The following is a 14,396-nucleotide window of genomic DNA, read 5'->3' as shown; positions in this document are numbered from 1 at the left end:
GACACAGCTGCAATTCCTCATTTTCTCATTGTCGAGACGAAATCTGCTAATTACTTTACTAAATATCGATCTTAGGTTACTATTGCATTACATAGCGTTACTCCCTGGTTCCTTATACATTGTCAGTGCTACCAATTTCAACCAATGAAACTTGTAGTTAGGTATTGTGTTATTAGTGAAATGTGATTTTATACTGTAAATTAATGTTTATGGCTACATTGCAAATCTTTGTGTGTGTGTGTGTGTGTGTGTGTGTGTGTGTGTGTGTGTGTGTGTGTGTGTGTGTAAATTCTTATGGGACTCAACTGCTAAGGTCATCAGTCCCTAAGCTTACACACTACTTAACCTAAATTATCCTAAGGACAAACACACACGCCCATGCCCGAGGGAGGACTGAACCTCCGCCGTGACCAGCCGCACAGTTCATGACTGCAGCGCCTGAGACCGCCCGGCTAATCCCGCGCGGCTGCAAATCTTTGAGAAAACCTCATTACTTATGTATCAGACTGGCGCCGTATGGGCGGACGCTCTGCTATACAAATATTTAGCTCTTGTTAGTTGTTAATATACATTAGCTGATCAAATCTATTAACGGACACTAATATGGGGGGTATCCAACCTTCGCCTTTATCACGGCTTGAACTCTGTTGGGGACACTTTCAGTGAGTTGTCCCAATGTCTGTCTAGGAATGGCAGCCCATTCTTCCTCAAGATCCGAAATCGGAGAGTGCAGTGATGTTTGACGCTGGAGTCTAGAGCAACGTCAACCTTCTAACCATCCGAAAGGTGTTCCATTGGGCTCACGTTGAGCCTCTGGGTATGCCAGTTCATTTCAGGAGTGTTACTGTCCTCAAACCATTACCTCAGAGATGCTTCTTTATGTCTCTGTACTGTTTCTCTACTGTGCGCGGTAGACAATATTGTAAAATGTGTTCATATCCTTTGGCATTTAACGCTTGCTTAAGCCTAATAAGTGGGACACAGCCTGATCTGGAAAAACACCCCCATACCGTAACACAATCTGTACTGCCTTCTCCGTAGTCACTGTTGGCACTACAAATGATGGCAGGTAACGTTCTCCAGGTATTCACCAAACCCAGACCCTCCCATGGTATGGCCACAGGGTATAGCGTGATTCATCACCATAAATCACTTGTTTCCAGTTATCCACTGTCCAGAAGCGCTGCTCATTACACCACCTGAAGCGTCGTTAGCATTGACAACAGAAATGTGTGGCTTATGAGCAGCTGCACAACCATTGCGCCCCGTTCTTGTATCTCCCTACGTACAGTCACTGTGCTAGTTGGTCTGCCAGTAGTACTTTGGAACTCACGAATGACTCCTTCCGCTGACTTCAGGCGATTTTTCAACAACCACCCTTCGCCATTCCCTACGGTTCTTTCCGGCAGCTCATGAGTTGTGCCTGGTCTTTGTTTGGTTATGGTTGTTCCTTCGCGTTTCCAATTCACAAGCACATCACCGATAGTCGACTTGGGGAGCTTTAGAAGAGTTGGAATTTCCCCGATGGATGTGTTACTCGGGTGTCATCCAATGACTAGTCCACTTTCGAAGTCACTTTACTCTCTTGACTGATCCATTCTGCTGTTACCGCTCCTCCACTGGCAATAGTATACTCCCCGCCTCCTTTTATATAGGGAAGTTCGCCTCTGGTAACTAGTGTTCAACTTCGCATTACATAGGGACGTTCGGATACTTTTGATCAGACAGTGTAAACCATGGGCATCAGCGACCCATTCGTTTCTCTGAGGCTTATTCGGTATTACCTCAAAAGATTAGTGAATGCGATTGTGTATCGTCTATTTCTGTTGCAGCATGGCAGTGAAGCTGCGGTACATAGCTTATTTTACATCACTGATGGTTACAATGTCTGTGATTATAGAGTGTATGTATCTTCACATTACAATATGATACAGACATGCATGCATGTCTGAATGAACACACACTGTTCTGACGATTACAGCTGAGGTGACTATTACGAAATGGATTCGAATTTTTGAATCTGGATTGACATCAGCTGTTTGCGATAAAAATAAAAATTTTTGCCGCACCGGGACTCGAACCTGAAGTTTTCGCTAGTCGTGAGCGTTCGCCTTAATCGCTTAGGTTGTCCGAGGAGTACGCCTCCAGGACGTACCCAAATTTCCATATGTCGCGCAGTCCACAATCCTTATTATGGCAGATTTCGTGATTCCCGCACAGGGAGAGACTAACATTTTATCGTCATTTTAGCTCGCCGACCCATGGGTACATCATTGATAGTTACAATATCTGTGTTCATACAGCATGCACGCATGTCTTAAGGGCATTGTAATGTGAAGATACAGACGTATAAACACAGACATTGTACCCATCAATGATGTATCTATGCCTCGACGGTCTAAGATGACGATAAAATATTTTTCCCTCTCTGTGCAGGAATCACGAAATGTGCGAGCATAAGGGTTGTGAAGAATTGTGGACTATGTGACATGCAGAAGTATGGGTTGGTCTTCGAGGCGTGCTCGGATAGCCGAAGTGGTTAAGGGGACTGCTCGCGATAAGCGGGAAACCCAGGTTCGGCACAAACTTCCATTCGTCACAAACAGCTGACGCCAATCCCGATTCACAAACGCGAATCCATTGCATAATAACTTATTTTATTTTGTGATCGCATATTTGAGAAATAACTGATAATTCCACGCTAGTGATCTCGATATATACTGTTGGGCATTAAAATTACAACACCGGTAAGGATAGTAAATAACGAAATTTTACTTATTGTGCGTATACAGTATAGTAAGAAGAACACATGATAAAATTTGTAGGTGATCTGGTGGTATACAGGGTGCTCAATATACACTCATGCTCATAAATTAAGGATAATTGCAGAATGTGGTGCCACACAACGTGGCACTACACAAAACTGGCGCTAATAGCATAGGCACATAGGGAACACACACGACCCAGATCTGTAAGTCAACGGTATTGGTGATAAGTTGAGAAAACCGCCCCGAAACACACGTGCTACAAAACGCCACTGTTTCCTGCGCATATACCCCGACATCAATATGGGATATGATCTCCGTGCACACGTACACAGGACGCACAATGGGTTGGCATACTCAGGATCAGGTGGTCGCGCCGCTGCTGGGGTTATAGCCTCCCATTCTTGCACCAGTGCCTGTCGGAGCTCCTGTAGTGTCCTTGGGGTTTAAAGACGTGCAGCGGTACGTCGACCGAGAGCATCCCAGACGTGCTCGATGAGGCCACTCCATTCGACTGATTTCTTCTGTTTCCAGGTACTCCTCTACGATGGCAGCTCAATGGGGCCGTGCGTTATCACCGATCAGGAGGAAGGTGGGATCCACTGCACCCCTGAAAATGGTGCAAAATGACGTCCCGATACACCTGACGTGTTACAGTTCCTCTGTCAAAGACATGCAGGGGTGTACATGCACCAATCATAATCCCACCCCACACCATCAAACCACGACCTCCATACAGGTCCATTTCAAGGACATTAAGGGGTTGGTGTCTGGCTCCTGGTTCACGCCAGATGCAAACCCGGCGAGAATCACTGCTCAGACCATACCTGAACTCGTCAGTGAACATAACCTGGGACCACTGTTCCAATGACCATGTACTGTGTTCTTGATACCAGGCTTTACGGGCTCTCCTGTGACCAGGGGTCAGTGGAATGCACCTTGCACGTCTCCCGGCGAATAAACCATGTTTGTTCAGTCGTCTGTAGTCTGTGTGTCTGGAGACAACTGTTCCAGTGGCTGCAGTAAGGTCCCGATCAAGGCTACCTGCAGTACTCCGTGGCCGTCTGCGGGCACTGATGGTGAGATATCGGTCTTCTTGTGGTGTTGCACACTGTGGACGTCCCGTACTGTAGCACCTGGACACATTTCCTGTTTGCTGGGATCGTTGCCCATAATCTTGAGATCACACTTTGTGGCACACGGAGGGCCTGTGCTACGACCTGCTGTGTCTGACCAGCCTCTAGTCGCCCTAGTATTCTACCCCTCATAACGTCATCAATATGTGATCTTTGAGCCATTTTCAACACACGTTCACCATTAGCACGTCTGAAAACGTCTGCGCACTAACTCGCTGCACCGTACTCTGACATGCACCGACGCACCTCTGCGTATGTGTATTATTGTCAGCGCTACCGTGAGACGACCGCAGGTCAAATGCACCCCAGGGTCGCACCCCGAGGTGATTTAAACCCGCAAACCACCCTCCAGAGCGTTGTTTCACCATGTATCAGCATTATCCTTAATTTATGAGTATGAGTGTAGTACACAGCGCTGCCAGCTGTGGCAGCAACAAAGGCTCTAATCCTGTTGGACATCGACTCGAACTGAGCTCAGATGACAGATACGGGGTGTCGGTACATTGAAGCGCGGGCAGCGCTTGTGGTGGGGGAAATGTCCTTCCCCGGAATGCCGCTACAACTGCCTTACAAGGGTAACTAATGATGAGTTTCTAGTGCAGCTTGCGATGATTCACGTAGATTATGTTCGTGTCCATTTCTTCGCTTAATTATGTGAGTTAGCAACTTCTGTATTCTGCGTAGTGTTAAGGGTCTAATGGCGCGCTGTGGAATGGGCAGTCTAACCTTGTGAAGCCTCCTGTAGGTGTGCCTTGTGATGTAATGGGGTAGCGAGAGTGGGACCTCGCCTGCTCTCTTTCCAGTTCACCATCGGACCAAATGGTTGCGTCATTCCATGCTGCCTCTGCTCTATCTGAGAGTTCATCAATAGACCATTCAAATGGCAATTCTTAGCGGAAAGTTTATAAGAAGTTTCTTCGACGAGCTTTCAGTATGGTTCAAATGGCTCTGAGCACTATGGGACTTAACATCTGTGGTCATCAGTCCCCTAGAACTGAGAACTACTTAAACCTAACTAACCTAAGGACATCACACACATCCATGCCCGAGGCAGGATTCGAACCTGCGACCGTAGCAGTCGAGCTTTCAGTATGTTCTCGAGGTGGGTGAATTAGAATTTTCATAGTCACACCAAAATTTCGGCCCGGAAAAGAGTCAAAAAAGGAAAAAAACAACGAAAAATTTGACTTTTTCGCTTATAACTCGGAAGCGATGCAGTTTTCTGCAAACTTAACTACTTATGAAAGTAAAGGGGATAGAATTTTCCACAAAATAGGTCTTGGTGACATTTTTCGTCAGACCAACTGTACGGCGTGCAGCGCATGTTGAAGTGAGCGTAATTTGGGGCACCACCACTAAAACTCATCTCCTCGTCCCACAATATGCTATGATGTTCTTCAACGGGCAAAACGAAAGTTTTCGTCACTCCTACAGTTAAAAGGTGTTCAAATAACTTATATAAATGACATAATAACAACGCTTGATTTGCCATTTGGTAATAATATTATATTATTAATATAATAATTTTAAAGAAATTTCTAAGAAGTTTCATCCTCTTCGCGCTTCGTGCAACACTGCCCTACGTCTGCAAAATAAGAATATACCGGGTGTCTCTCCCAAGAGTCAGTAGGTGCATTTTCTCTGGTGTTTCGGCGTATATTTGCGATTTCGTTTTTGCCTTGTGTAGCTGGAGTCTGCCCAAATAATTACTGCTTGTCACGTCTTTCTTGTGATGCCTAGTGCCGACGGAATGCGACGGTTTGCTTCCCGTTACAAACAAATTGATTTTTAAATCGGAATCTTATGCTCCCATCCGATAGAACGCTCCTAAGTTAGCCTAGTGTGGTACTTGTTTCGTCGGTATGTATTAACAGAACACACAGAATAATCAGCAGTCCAGCAGCGACTCAGTAACGCTGCATGCTTGGCGGTAGCAGTCAGCTTGGGCCAGGACAATGCTGTCGCTGCTAATACATATGGATGAAACAAATATCGTATTAGACTAACAGCTCTATCGAATGGGCGCGTAAAATTCCGTTTTAAGAATAATTTTATTTGTAACGGGAAAGAAACCGATGTTTTCCGTCGACACAGGGCGTCTTATGAGACACGTGATGAACACTATTTGTTTGGGCTGGCTCCAGCCGTACAACGTAAAAACGAAATTGCAGGTACCTGCTGAAACACCAGAGAAAGTGCTCCTGACGACTCTTATGAGAAACACCCTGTATACGAATATATTGCTGCTAATTAAATTAGTAGATGACTAATTTGTTCATACCAGATAACGGGTATACAGGCTGTTACAAAAAGGTACGGCCAAACTTTCAGGAAACATTCCCCACACACAAAGAAAGAAAATATGTTATGTGGACATGTGTCCGGAAACGCTTACGTTCCATGTTAGAGCTCATTTTATTACTTCTCTTCAAATCACATTAATCATGGAATGGAAACACACAGCAACAGAACGTACCAGCGTGACTTCAAACACTTTGTTACAGGAAATGTTCAAAATGTCCTCCGTTAGCGAGGATACGTGCATCCACCTTCCGTCGCATGGAATCCCTGATGCGCTGATGCAGCCCTGGAGAGTGGCGTATTGAATCACAGCCGTCCACAATACGAGCACGAAGAGTCTCTACATTTGGTACCGGGGTTGCGTAGACAAGAGCTTTCAAATGCCCTCATAAATGAAAGTCAAGAGGGTTGAGGTCAGGAGAGCGTGGAGGCCATGGAATTGGCCCGCCTCTACCAATCCATCGGTCACCGAATCTGTTGTTGAGAAGCGTACGAACACTTCGACTGAAATGTGCAGGAGCTCCATCGTGCATGAACCACATGTTGTGTCGTACTTGTAAAGGCACATGTTCTAGCAGCACAGGTAGATTATCCCGTATGAAATCTTGGCGGTGAATCGAGGAATTACAGTACATACTGACGAAACTAAAATGAGCTCTAACATGGAAATTAAGCGTTTCCGGACACATGTCCACATAACATCTTTTCTTTATTTGTGTGTGAGGAATGTTTCCTGAAAGTTTGGCCGTACCTTTTTGTAACACCCTGTATAATTACTGACCTGTTATAATGCTAAATAAGTGTAACAAATTAGAAATGAAACCAATGTACAATGTTTCTTAAAATAATGAGGTAATGAGATTTCACAACGGGAAGTTATAACAATAACAATGTGAAATACGGATAATTTTCTTCTGCAGCAGTCTACATTTCAGTGTTCTGATCCTCCTATACTTCCAAAACGGCTTCTTCTAAGCCTTGTGAGTCAAGGTGGCTGACATTCTTACAAACTGTATTGTTGATGCGAAACTTCGAGTAGTGGAGGCTTGGTTTTCGGTGGTTACAAGAATAGCTCCAATATCCAGTTTTGCATTTGCATTCAACATACAGGGTGATTATAATTAAACTTTCAATCTCTGTAGAAATAACACCACGGGTCAGAATGACGTGAAATTGCAACGGAATATTATCTGAGAAGGTGGAAAACGTATGGCACAAGGTAAAAAGTTGTGTGAAAATTGATCAATAGATGGCGCTGTATGCGTCAGAATACGTAACTGAAAACACCTGTCATGCGCACGACCCCTTGAAGTTGGTATAAATACGCCGGGTACACGGCTTTTCCTCCTTTCGCGTCTGCGACGTTCGCTATGACTGTCTCAATGCAGGCTCGCGCTCTGCTTGTAAAGCTGTATTACAAGAATGATGACTGTGCACACGTCGCTCTGCAGAAGTTCAGGAAACTGAAGGGATTGAAAAGAGACGTTGGTCCGATGACTGCCGTGGGTCTGGAGAAAATGATTCGGAAATTCGAAAAGACGGGTTCTTTTGGTGCGCAACCTGGTAGAGGGAGGAAACGAATTGATTCGACGTCAGTGGGAGCAGTGGCCACAGCAATGCAGAGGAGACGAGTGGTGGTGTGAAAACGTGTAGTGCACTGGGAATTGCTCGAACATTGGACATACCCGTGAGCACGGTGCGTAAAATCCTTTCTTTGCTATCTATTCAAAATTACCCAAGTGTACGAGTTGCTTCCTATTGACCTGCCAGCAAGAGAGATATTTACTTTAGAATTTCTTGCTCGCATGGAACTGCACGATGATTGGCCGTGGAAGATTTGTAGACAGATGAAGAGACAGGTGCTTCCAGTCCTGTTACTTGTACCGTCACTGGTAAGCGCTACAGGTGTCTTTCGCGCGACCACGTCATTCTAGTTCTCCAACAGCGTGGATGTGTGGATGAGATCATTTTTAAGCAAGATGGCGCTTCTCCGCACACTGCAAATCCAGTTAAGCAGCTGCTGAAGCGCCATTTCGGAAATGCTAGAATTATCAGCCGCCATTTCCCTACGGCCTGGCCGTCCCGATAACCTGATCTTAATCCGTGTGACTTCTGGCTCTGGGGCTGTCTGAAAGACGTTGTGTTCAGTGTTCCGATTGCAAACTTAGCTGCAGTGAAGCCACGCATTGCGCAACATATTCTGAACATGTCCCCGGAAACACTTCGATCAGTTGTGGAACATGCTGTTTCTCGATTACAGCTTGTTGCAGAAAACGATGGACAGCATACTGAACATGTTTTCCGCCAGTCACACGGATTCTGACTGACGCTTTTTATGCGGTTTTTGGCCTCAGGACAATTAAAAACCATTTTTTCCCATTCGATGTGATATGACGTTGCCTTGGTGGATGGGCTTACGTAACTAACAGTCTCACACCTGTACACCCATGCGCACTGAGTCGTACAGTTTGTTTAACGTCATACGTACACCTTAGGCATTGTTGTATGGTTCATTTGTCATTTGTAGTCGACCACTATTAAATTATGATGCTTACAGCGCCATATATTGCCACCTTTTGTAACTATTTATTTTTATTCTGCCATACGTTTTCCCCATTCTCCGATAATATTCCGTTGCAATTTGACGTCATTCTGAACAGTGGTGTTATTTTTACAGCGGTTTGAAAGTTTGACTTTAATTATAATCAACCCTGTGTCAGAATAATATCGGGACTGGCGGTTACTGCATAGTGGATGGAACCAGTCCCATTCCTCGTAATTGTTATTTTTTTCCGAGCCACTGTTGTACTTCTTGATCCACTCTGAAAATATGCTGCTAAGCAGCATCCTCATGTGGTGGAAGAGAAGCGATGTTGGCAGTTCTCCTGAATTCCGACTTGATATAGCGTCTGGATCTGAGGTGGTTCAGAGATTCTCAGCATATACTACCATACAACTGAATGAGGAATTGTTTGCCACACTCCACTACAGCCTCCAGGTACGCGTTCGGATCTTTAAGTATTTGTACGTCCTGTTGCAATTCAGATTTTCTCTTCAGTGTAGTGTTTAATTTTATTTTGCCCTGAGAGTAAAGAGCTGAACAGGTGTCACAGCCACTGACTGCAGGAAAAAAAGAGGATATTCTCTCGAGCGGGTTGGCAGGTTCCCTCAGGAGAGTAGAACTGTTGTGGAAATTTCTCTCTCCCTGGTTTCGTCAACCATACTTTTCTTTGTTGATTGGGGCCTTTCAGGATGACGAGAATGTCCATCTCTTCCCCATCAACTAGGAGAGGAATTTTTCCTGAGCGACACGTGTTACCATCGTTTTATTAAAGATTATTTCTGCAGACTACTACAAAACTTTCCCCTATTTGACCTTTATGAGCGCCATTTGACTGTACTACAATCGCTATGACTGGCTAGTGGTAGCATGCCAGTGTCTCGGCAAGACATGACCAGAAATTTTCGATGGGTAAGAGATCTGGAGAACGTGTTGGCCAGAGCTGTGGTGGAACATCCTCTGTATCGAGGCAAGTCAGAACGGCCCGTTGAAAGATACGTCAAAGAGACCTCTATGATAAAACTACCGTCCTTAACAAGTCAGAAATGTGGCGGTTGCCGTAAAAATTAATGGATACGCAAACGAGAAGTTGTCGTGTTGGGTACCCAGTGGCACTCCATTCCGTCATGCCAGGTTGTAGGTCAGTATGGTGACGACGAACGCACTCTGCCAACGTGGATACTTGCCTTGCTACAAATAAGATGAATTCCTTATTCAAGATACGTTACGTGGCTGTACGACTCTGCACGGCTGAGCGAACAATGTGGCACGTTCGGTAAGAAAGTGCACAACATTTTTATATTTTTTAGGAAAAGCTTATTTTAAAAATAATGACACGATATTGTTGATAAACCTGTTGACTATTATTTCACATAATCGCCATCCTGTTCAAAGCATGTGGCGAGCCGCGGCACGAGCTCCTTTATGCCATTCTCGAAGAACTTTCCCGCCAGCTCCTTGTCCCACTTCAGAACCTCTTTCTGCACCTGCTCGCCGGTTGAAAATTTAATTCCGTTCGCGTGTGCCTTCGGGGAGGTAAAAAGACGATAATCTGAAGGTGCCATGTCAGGAAAATACGTCGGGTGGTTCAAAACATCCCACCAAATGAGTTCAACGGCGCCTTTGTGGCTAACGCTGTGCGAGGCTGTTGTGCAACAAGCATTCCCCTCCCCCCTCCTTTTGTTCTGAATGCTCCTTTTGAGTTTTTTTAGGGTGTCACAATATCGTTGTCCATTGATGGTCTCCCCCTGAAGTAGAAAATGATGACTTTTCGGTCCCAAAACTCTGAGACCACAATTTTTTGCTCAAAATTGTGGTTTTGAATTTTTTGGCATATAGGAAATTGGTCAATTGGTTTGGCGCCACCGTGACGACTGTCTTATTGTCTCAGGCACGTAATAAGCCACCCACGTTTCATCTACAGTCACAACAGAGCTCAGAAAATCGTCGCTTTCCAATTCAAGTCTCTCAAAAAACCATCGGGCACTACTGACCAGATTTTTCCTGTGGTGCTCCGTCAGCTGTTATAGGACCTATCTTGCGCACAGTTTCCGGTATTCCAGCGTTCCTGTGAGTGTCTCATGTAAGAGAGTTCAGAAGAGTTATGGAAACATCGCAAAAATTTCATCTACTGTCAATCGGCCGTCTTCACGAGCACTTTCCTCGATCTTTTGCACCAGTTCGTCAGTCAAAATAGGTCATCCACTCTTCTGATCGTCATGAATATTTGTTCTGCCCCCACTAAATACCCTGCACTACTTAAACACATTCTTCTTTTCATAATACCTTCGCTGAATACCGTTTTGATATGCGAAAAAATTTCAGTAGGTGTTATTGTATTCCTTTGCGAGTAGGAAGCGGATCAAAGAATGTGGCTCGCAATTGGCGGGATTTCTTACCAATATATTTCGCGTAACGGGAGACTACAACATGAGTTTACGTACTAACGTGTTCTGCGATACTCGTTCTGGTCAGGGGATGCCCCTCTACCACTCAGTGTTGCCAACCCTCAAAAAACAAAATAAAACTACAGCCTGTTATATAACAGCACACTTACTTTCTGGACATGCCACGTACGTGTCCTTTCGGGCATTTTCTGGGTGACCGTTGAGATCCTGCATGTCGTTGAGTATGGCCCTCCAGAATCCATCGTTTACGTATTCGCTTGACAATCGTAGGATCCCGACAAATGTAAGCAGCAATATTGCTGGACTATAGATGGCAGTCTCAATAGGCCGTGATCTTGTCACTGTCTAATTCTGACATTTCGTGGTAGATATTTCTCCTTGCCGACCGCTGTGGCCGAGCGGTTATAGGCGCTTCAGTCTGGAACCGCGCTGCTGCTATGGTCGCAGGTTCGAATCCTGCCTCGGACATGGATGTGTGTGATGTCCTTAGGTTAGTTAGGTTTAAGTAGTTCTAAGTATAGGGGACTGATGACCTCAGATGTTAAGTCCCATAGTGCTTAGAGCCATTTGAACCATTTTTGAACATTTCTCCCTCTTACACGACGGACAGAACAATCTCTGAATCAACACTCAAGTGGTGAAACCTGTTGTGTAAATTTCCTTTACATGCAGAATGTAGGTGGCTTTACTCTTATCTAATTTGAGCGGTTGCACTGAAATGCTAGTTATTTGCTTATCCAAACATGTAGTAAGCACCATGTCAATTTAACATTGTTGCATGCCGCCTTTATAGCGATGTGATTTTAGTGGACAGCAGTGCCGGCCCTCGAGTAAAGCGTGGAGTGGCGGTAAAATGAATATCGCGTCAGAGTTACTCCAAAATCATAGTAGTGATATTTCACTGTTCCAGTAGCCACTACCGATAGCGTCAGACTTAATATGAATTTCTGAGCTGACCAAGAACAAATATTTTCTCCTCAACAATACAGTACGATGACGACCCACTATTATGATGAATAACGACAGTTACTGTAACTGAAGATTATTCAGTAGGATATCAAGAAAATTTTCTTAATAGTGTAATCACCCAAAGCGAGGCTACACCAATGTGAGTAACTCAAAGACCAAAACTCTCCAAGGAAGGACTTTTTTTTCCTTTAAAGGAACTCACGACTAAAAAGTCTCTGGCTTACGCATCGCTAGTCAAATTCACCTCTGTAGCTCAAGTCTTCAGCGCAAATTACTGCACTGGTGTTCCAGAAGTATGTATCCATTTCAAATATGGACGTTCTAACAATTTCTCTAACTTTTAAGAAACCTGTCTACACGTTGAGGAAATTGCATAAAGAGGAGATCACCTCAAATTGCTGAAAAGAACAGTATGGGGCGTCTATACTGAGCAGAAGCCATGGGACAGTGATATGCACGAATACATATGGCGGCAGCATCGCGCATACAAGGTATAAAAGGACAGAGCATTGGCGGAGCTGTCGTTTGTAATCGGGTGATTCAGGTGAAAAGGGTTTCGACGTGATTATGGTAGCACGGCGGGAATTAATAGGTTCTGAAAGGGGAGTGGTGGTTGGTGCTGTATGCATGGCACATTCAATTTCGAAAATCGGTAGGGTATTCTACATTTCGGGTTACATAGTGTCAAGAGGGTGCCGAGAATACCAAATATCAGGTATTACCTCTCGCCACTAACAAAGCTGTGGCCGACGGCCTTCACTTAACGAACGAGAGCAACAGCTTTTGGGTAGAGTTGTCAGAGCACTGCGTGAAGTAATCGCAGAAATCGATGTGGGACGTACGACGAACGTATCCGTTAGGGAAGTATGCGGAAATTTGACGTTTATGAGCTATGGCGGCAGAGGAAAGGGGTGAGAGTCTTTGATGATAGAACTACATCATGTGCAGCTCCTCCCCTGGTTTCTGGACCATATCGGTTCAACCCTAGACGAATGGAAAACTGTGGCCTGGTGATATGAGTCCCGATGACAACTGCTGAGAGCTGATGGTAGGGCGTGAGTGTGGCGCAGACCACACGGAGAGATGGACCTAGGTTGTCAACAAGGCACTGTGCAAGCTGGTGGTAGCTCCATAACGATGTGTTCTTTGTTTACATGGAATGGACTGGGTCCTTTGGTTCAACTGATCCGATCATTGACTGGAGATGGTTATATTCGGCTACTTCGAAACTATTTACAGCCATTCATGGACTTCAGTTATCACGTTTGGTTTCATGAACGTTCTAGACAACTCGACCCAAATGATTTGGCCACCCACATTGCATGACATGAATCCCATCTAACACTTATGGGACGTAATCGAGAGCTCAGTTCGTGCACAAAACCCTGCATCAGCAACACTTTCGCAATTATGAACGGCTATATTTCTGCAGGGGACTTCCAACGACCTGTTGAGGCCATGCCACCTCGAGTTGCTGCACAACGCCAGACAAAAGGAGGTCCGACACGATATTAGGAGGTACCCCACAACTTTTATCACCTCAGAGTATGCTTCCAAGGACAATGATTTATTATTCATCCCTCCCACTTGTCACTTTCAAGGTCCTCCTTGTGTACTCCTGTAGGCCATTTCTACAGTTATAAGAACGTAGGCTTTCGCGGCCGGTGTCATAGTGATTGAAATTCTTCTGGGTATTATGCCGCGTCATTGCTAAAAACTAACAACAATAATAAACTAAAACCGACGTTTCGGCCGAATTGCAACGGCCTTCCTCAGGGCACGACTGGTTTTGCATGGGGATAGGTGCATCTATTTATTACAGACTATCGATGTCTGACGTCACGGTTGTCAAACTTTTAATTGGCCCTCTAATATGATTGGCTAGTCATGCCGTAAGGGAAGATGGAAGGAAAGAGGCTATTCGTAGATGTCCATGTCGTCAACGATTGGTAGCTGTCCGCCAATAAGCGTTCGGCTTCTGATCGGCAAGTTTTTCTCCTGGCGTGCGCGGAAGTGGACTGACAGTTGCTCTACAGCTGTTTGTGCAGATACGTCCGTGTCCCGTGTAGTTTCTGCCCCGCGATCGCTCGCGGCCCGTTGGACTGGGATGGACAGCAGCCAGGACGCCGGGAGTTTCTCTGTTGATGTTGTCAGGCTGCTTAATAATTTCTATCACCTCCCGTATTTTGCGTTCTCGTATCCACGATTCTTTCGCCAGTACTCGGGCGATAGCGGAACACCACCGTGACTGTGGACA

This window comes from Schistocerca piceifrons, chromosome X (genome assembly GCF_021461385.2).
Source record: "Schistocerca piceifrons isolate TAMUIC-IGC-003096 chromosome X, iqSchPice1.1, whole genome shotgun sequence".
Classification (NCBI taxonomy): Eukaryota; Metazoa; Arthropoda; class Insecta; order Orthoptera; family Acrididae; genus Schistocerca; species Schistocerca piceifrons.
This window is presented reverse-complemented; position numbering follows the sequence as displayed.